Here is a 7,334-nt window from a genome sequence, read left to right as displayed (position 1 = left end):
TGTGGGGTCTCACACCCCAGCCCTAGAGCGGTTTTATAAAAAAAAGAAAAAGAAAAAAAAAGAATTAAAAAAAGATATTAAATAAATAAATAATAATTAAATTAATTAATTAATTAAGGAATTAATTAAGTTAATTAATCATAATTAGATTAACCTAATTAACTAATTAGTTTAATTAAACAGTGATTAGATTAGCTAAACATTAATTTGACTAAACAGTCAATGACGAACGGGACCCACCTGTCGGGTTGACTCAGTCAACCCCTGTTGACTGCTGACGTCAGCATGACATCATGCTGACGTCATAAATACATTTTTTCGAATTAATTAAATAAATAATTAAATTCCAAAATTGTTAAAATCTTTTAAAAATCATATCTTTTAATCCGTAACTCGGATTAAAATATTTTCAACATGAAAGTTGCTCAGAACGTCGAGACGAATCCGGATACGCGGTCCGTTCGTCCGCCACACACCCCTAACCTATCGAACCTGCAAACTTTTCTCTCCGGTTCAATTGTCTGACAAACGTCCGGAACCGGGAAGACTTTCCCGGATGTTTCCCCCTTCGCCAGTATCGCCTAGCGCTGCGTTAGAACACGTCTAGCTCTGTCTGTTGTCCTGTCATGCACTTGCCTGCTATGTATTTACTGTACTTCCCCCTCTTCTCTCCGATAGACCTCGAGACCGATGCTGATGTCCCTGTGATCGACTACGTCACCGACGACCCCTCTCTCTTGCCAGAGCAACCAGGCAAGCCCCCCCCCCCCTTGATCACCAGATATCGCCTATTCTCCTCTATACTGCTTGCATTAGAGTAGTGTAGCATGTTACTGCTTTCGTTAATCCTATTCTGATGCATAGCCTCACATTGTCGCTACATCTGTTGATACCTTACCTGCAATCCTAAATGCTTAGTATAGGATGCTAGTTTATCATCATTGGCCCTACATTCTTGTCAGTCTGCCTTGCTATACTATCGGGCCGTGATCACTTGGGAGGTGATCACGGGTATATACTATACATACATACATGCTATACAGATGGTGACTAAAGTCGGGTCAGCTCATTGAGTACCCGCAAGTGATTCTGACGAGGGGGCTGAAAGGACAGGTGGCTCCATCCCGGTAGAGGTGGGCCTGAGTTCCCGACGGCCCCCGACTGTTACTTTGTGGCGGAGCGACAGGGCAGGTTGAGACCACCTAGGAGACAGGTGGGCCTGGCCCTGTTCGGCGTTCGCGGATACTTAACACGATTAACGAGATCTTGGTATTTGATCTGAGTCTGGCTACGAGCCTATACGCACTAACCATCTACGTGGGAGTAGTTATGGGTATCCCGACGTCGCGGTATCAGCCGAAGCACTTCAGACGTCAGCGACGGAGCGGCGCGCGCCGAATTGGACTGGAACGCCACTAGGCTAGGTCTGCTTTCGGCCGCCCACGCAACGTGCAGGTGTGCTCAGGGCGATGGGCCCAGACCCCTGCGCGCTTAGGTTTAGACCGGCGTGCTGGCCTCTCTGTTTTGCCTAGGTGGGACTACGACGTGTTGATCTTCCGAGGCCGGGCATGACCCAGGAAAGTGTGTCCGGCCAAATGGGATCGAGCGTGTTGGGCTATGTGGTGCACCCCTGCAGGGAAGTTTAATCTATTCGAATAGCCGTGATCTTCGGTAACAGGACGACTTGGAGTTGTACCTTGACCTTATGACAACTAGAACCGGATACTTAATAAAACACACCCTTCCAAGTGCCAGATACAACCCGGTGATCGCTTTTCCGCAGGGCGACGAGGAGAGGATCGCCGGGTAGGATTATGCTACTCGAGATGCTACTTGGAGATGTTACTTGGAGATGCTACTTGGAGGACTTCCATCTACTCTCTTCTACATGCTGCAAGACGGAGGCTGCCAGAAGCGTAGTCTTCGATAGGACTAGCTATCCCCCTCTTATTCTGGCATTCTGCAGTTCAGTCCACTGATATGGCCTCCTTACACATATACCCATGCATATGTAGTTTAGTTCCTTGCTTGCGAGTACTTTGGATGAGTACTCACGGTTGCTTTCTCCCCCCTTTTTCTCCTTTCCTTTCTTTCTGGTTGCCGTAACCAGAGGCTGGAGTCCAGGAGCCAGACGCCACCGTCGACGATGACCCCTACACTGGAGGTGCCTACTACTACGTGCTGCCCGCTGATGACGACCAGGAGTAGTTTAGGAGGATCCCAGGCAGGAGGCCTGCTCCTCTTTCGATCTGTATCCCAGTTTGTGCTAGCCATCTTATGGCACCCTGTTTAACTTATGTCTGTACTCAGATATTGTTGCTTCCGCTGACTCGTCTATGATCGAGCACTTGTATTCGAGCCCTCGAGGCCCCTGGCTTGTATTATGATGCTTGTATGACTTATTTTATTTGTAGAGTTGTGTTGTGATATCTTCCCGTGACTCCCTGATCTTGATCGTACACATTTGCGTGCATGATTAGTGTACGATTAAATCGGGGGCGTCACAAGTTGGTATCAGAGCCGACTGCCTGTAGGAATCCCCTTTCCAACTCCTCGGCCGAAGTTGAGTCTAGCCATTGCAAAACTTTTACTAACTTGGCTGTGTGCCTTACGGGCCCACGTCGCCATTGGGTGGTATTAGGATCTTTTATTCCTCGACCTATACTCTGGGACTCTTATTTCTCTTCTATTCGGGTTAAATGATTTTTGCTAAATCTAACATTAGGATCTCGTTATCACTTTCACCCGGAGAGCCCCTTATTAATGATGATCGTCTGCGGCACGTGAAGACCCTGAAGATACTCTCCGTTGTTAACCCGAGAACTTATGTTCATCGCATTTGCAATTCCCCTTCCACCGTCAACCCTTATGGATAACTACTTGCAGTTGTTATTCTTACATTCATCCCTAGTTGGTCTTGTTATTACCAGATACCTCGAAACACTCGTCGTTGTCTCGATAATCCTTTGAGCTTATCGCCTTGCTGTTCCTTGTCACCTGAATACCCCTATGGATAATTCTCGCACTTATCGAGTATCCGCTCATCCCCAGTTGTTCATGTGTTTCACAAAAGTCTAAATACTATTCGATCTTCCGAAAATCCTCTGGAGCCTTTGGCTCTTGAAATTCTTGCTTGCTCGCATTATGGTTAATCCCATAAGTCTCGTAGTCTTATTGACATTCCTTGTCATTATCATTTTGGGTCTAATGACTCAATATGTTTGCGAATACACGCAATCATCATTGATCCTTATAAATTACCTTTCCGGATGAGCTGCCATTCTTTTAACTGGAATTGGTTCTCGACCAGTCCAATTGTCGTTGATTGTATCCCTAATTCTATTCGGCTTATCCATTCTTGATCAGAGCATTTGCTCCTGATCCCTTGATTTGAAAATCATAATTACTTTGCTAATTAAGCGTTGAACTATTCAGCTGTTCTATAAACCGATGCATTTGCAATCTTTCTTCCTCTGATTGGGTATCGATACTCATATCAGCCCCATCGTGGATCGCCATATCCACTGTTGGATTATTATCTGACAGTGTCCTTCATAATTAATCACTTTGTGAGTTCCTTCTCCGATACATAATGCCTTTGGTAAATTGTATCCTTTCCTTTTGCCAACCATGCTCTGCTTTCGAGCTGGTGGTATTTACTATTGAAGCTTGTGGTATATGTTTCCATGATACCCTGCCGGGTTGAACCTATGCCTTCCTTTATATGTGTGAACTCGGAAGTTTTCATGAGTCGTACTCATCCGGTGCTTCACCAGATAAAATTTCAACACTGCAACTCCATCGAACGCGAGAAGTGAATGAAAGGTTGTGCATTGGAGAAGTGGGAGTCGACCTTGAACTTGTGTTCATGCCCATGGACACGATGTAGATCTTATCATTAAAGCTTCTCTTAAATAAATTATTCCTTTGGTAGAAGTTCATCCTATATCTAGGATCTGGCCTTTTGCAATCGTGGTTCCGACCATGTTCTCTTTTAAATACCATTTCTCGTGCAAGATTAAGCACTTGTCTTCTGTAGAGCAATACCCCCAGTCCAACCTCTACTTTGGTCTGTCATCGAGTATTAACCCCCCTGGTATCTCAAGATTATCATGGAACTGCATAACTTTTTATGAGTTCTTCATCAAGTGCTACCTTCCCACTGATTCCAATTTTTCACGGGCTCTGAGTTATTGAACACTCAAAGACATCGATAACTGAACCGAGTCCGCTCTACGGTTCAACCACTCTTCAGTAAGCTTCTATAAGTACGAGTTTGTACCCGATCATGTCATTCCTAGCCTGTTTGGCTATATCATTGTCGTGATGATTTTAACTGTGCTACCCGGTCCTTCTTCTCGGAGCACAATTTTCGACGATGAATTAAGCTTACGTCGATTTTCCTCGTCATTCCCTTTCACCTTAAACAACAAGCTTGAGTTCGAGTTTATGCCATAACCTTGGTTCCATTAACTTCTTGCTTCATCATTACTTTGACTTGATGTCATCGCTGATTGATCACATCGGCATGGAAACTCTCGACACTTGTGTCGTGATCATCATCAACCTTATGAGCTCTTCCAGGAATTCAGTTGAATTCATGATGGGTAATACCATCCTTGCCCCTCGATGATTCCTGTTCTCATCGACCACCTTATTGCCTTCCGTTCAACACAACTTGTTCATGTTTGGTGTTATACCTTGAGTTCCTTGCTGTCCAGCAATTGATCTTCCTTACCTCGGAAGTATTACCATCTCTTTTTGTCAAGAATGTGGTGAGAATTTCACCACCTCTTAATAATTCTTGATATCATAATACTTCTTGCCATCTTCGTTCATTCCTTGGTCCCCATATTGTTTTCAACCGGAATACCGACAATGGAGCTATGACGTGTGAATTCAAAACTTCTAACAACCCTATTGCTTTGGAGTGAATGGGCGATAGTTCATTTTAAGTCCGTCGCTGATTGAATCACCATTCTGACATTGGTCGTGCAACCCAACCCATATTTCGGGCGCACCGTTCAACCAATGTTTAATTGTGTATGTTTTCCTCGAGCATACTTCCTTATATCATTTGATCTGACAAATGTTATCTCCTTGTTCCCTTAATGGTGGAAATCCATCTTTTGGGAATCTCGGTGAATTGCCGTTGAGTTCACCAGACACGTCCTTGTCCTCTCCTTGGGTTAATGATGGACTCTTGTTAACGGAAATCACTTCATAGTTCATTTCCCCGAGAATCTTACAATGTCATCTCGTCAACTTGCGTTACACCTTTTCTTCCTAGATATCCTAAGTCTGAGGTATCCTGACACCAATAGGATCTGAATCTCGGTCAGATATGATGGTTGGGACATATCTCCAAGAGTTGTAACATTGATCTCTACGTGACCCGGTAACATGATGTCATGTCTAGCACCCCCCCCTGGGTGAAGGACCTATCGTTATAATTTCTTTTGCAAGGACAACCATTCTTCCTGGAGGAAATTGTAAGACTTATTCTACAAGTTATTCCTGATAGATCCTTCGTGTTTCCAAAGTCTGATCTTCACCTGAAGACCATGTCAATGCTATCTCGAAGCATGTCAATGGTACTCCGATTTTCAACAGGAACATTTGAAGCACGATGCTAAATTTTATTTATCATTTATCCTAACACCGTTGTATGGGTAATATCATGAGATTCCTCCCCCCTTACCTAAAGAGTGTCTACATTATATCCTGCCACGGATATCATGCTCTGCTTGTCCTTGGGAAGGATATGTCCCTGAAATATGTGTTTAGACACATTTTCCTTTCCATTGTTCTGTTTAATATGATAATCATATTTTACCTTCCATTGGTTGTTTGAACCTTTCTTGTGATCTATATGATCTAAGCAGCAATATTCTACTGCTTATGTAAACTCCTCGGTGTGCAATTCTGTCAGTAAGACCCTGTTACTATTGTTGATGACATTCCGGTAGCCATCGATGGACGAGAACCTTGCCTATTGGTCCGCCTCGTTCAACGAGCAGGAAAGTGGTTCTCTTCGTCCCTCGCCCTTGGTACCAACGTTGATGCCGACATAACTGACTTGGTATTCTCTGACATGCCTTGCTATCATGACCGTGAAAAATGTCACTGCTCCTAAAAAAAAAACCCACATCGTGGGCCCATAACCCACAGTTCCACAGGATCGAAACCTGACTGTCCTGTACACCCCCTATTCCCAAAGTTATTCCTCGCGCGTGGACTCGTATGTAATCCACAGGCCACTGTCCTAGTGGTCTATTCTGGTATCAGACGCAATACTTACTCTCGCTACTCTGAACCCCTTTCTCACTCTGGTTCAGGCTTCGAGCAACTATCTATCCGCTTGGAGCCTATTATGGTACCTTCGTACCTTACTCTCGAGGTATTTCATATGTTCAACTCGAGAGATAATCTTATACTAATTCATGGATTAACCCCAGATTGTTTCCCTCAAAAGCATTGTCGTAGTGAGCTGCCCCTTATCTTTAGTAAGTACGATGGAGCTCCCGAAGAAATGATGACAAGTTTATCATGATGCTTTGGAATAAAAAAATGAAGACATCAACGAAAGGGATCAACCTCTTCGAAAGGGCAGCCAAGACCGAGAAGGCTCGTTAGGTTTTTCGCTACCAACACCTTCCCCCCCCCCCTTACTCCACCGCTTAAATCTCGGGACGAGATTTCTTGTAGTGGAGGAGAATTGTGACGCCCGGATAGTTACACTACAGTAATCCCCACTAATGGTGCCACGTCACCTCGGTTACTGTGGATAAACTCGCATTAGTTCGGAACCTAGTTCGAATTTCAAATTCAAAATCGAGCAAACAATAAAAGTTTTCAAATATTAAAACTAAAATGTTCGGAGTGAACCAAATAATGCATAGGTAATTATGGTGGAGGAACCACACTTTTATAAAATGTTTAATTAATCTAAAATGAATAAAACAGTAGCAAAACCGATATTTAAATGCTTCTATAAATAAATAAAATACTAAACTAAATTGTTTTGGGATAAAACCTTTTGTGGCAGTGGTTTCATGGTATTACTAATTTAGGGATCATTTTAATATTAAGTAAAAAGTAAACTTAAAAGAAAGTAAAATAAAAACAAAAGGCGAATAAATAAAAACAGAAATGAAATGAAACAAAAAAAAGGGGCGAGGAGAGAAAAGGAGACCCCAGCTCCGCATGGGCCTCGGCCCATCCCACCTCAGCCGGCCAGCCCACCCCGACTGGCCCAGCCACGCCTGCTTAACCTCCCTCCCGTGGAACCCTAGGGCCCAACCGCACCTAACCCCCCCACTCCTCCCGATCCC

The sequence above is a fragment of the Triticum aestivum genome, chromosome 5A (assembly GCF_018294505.1).
Source record: "Triticum aestivum cultivar Chinese Spring chromosome 5A, IWGSC CS RefSeq v2.1, whole genome shotgun sequence".
Taxonomy (NCBI): Eukaryota; Viridiplantae; Streptophyta; class Magnoliopsida; order Poales; family Poaceae; genus Triticum; species Triticum aestivum.
The sequence above is the reverse complement of the archived record's forward strand: the minus strand, read 5'-3'. Positions refer to the sequence as shown.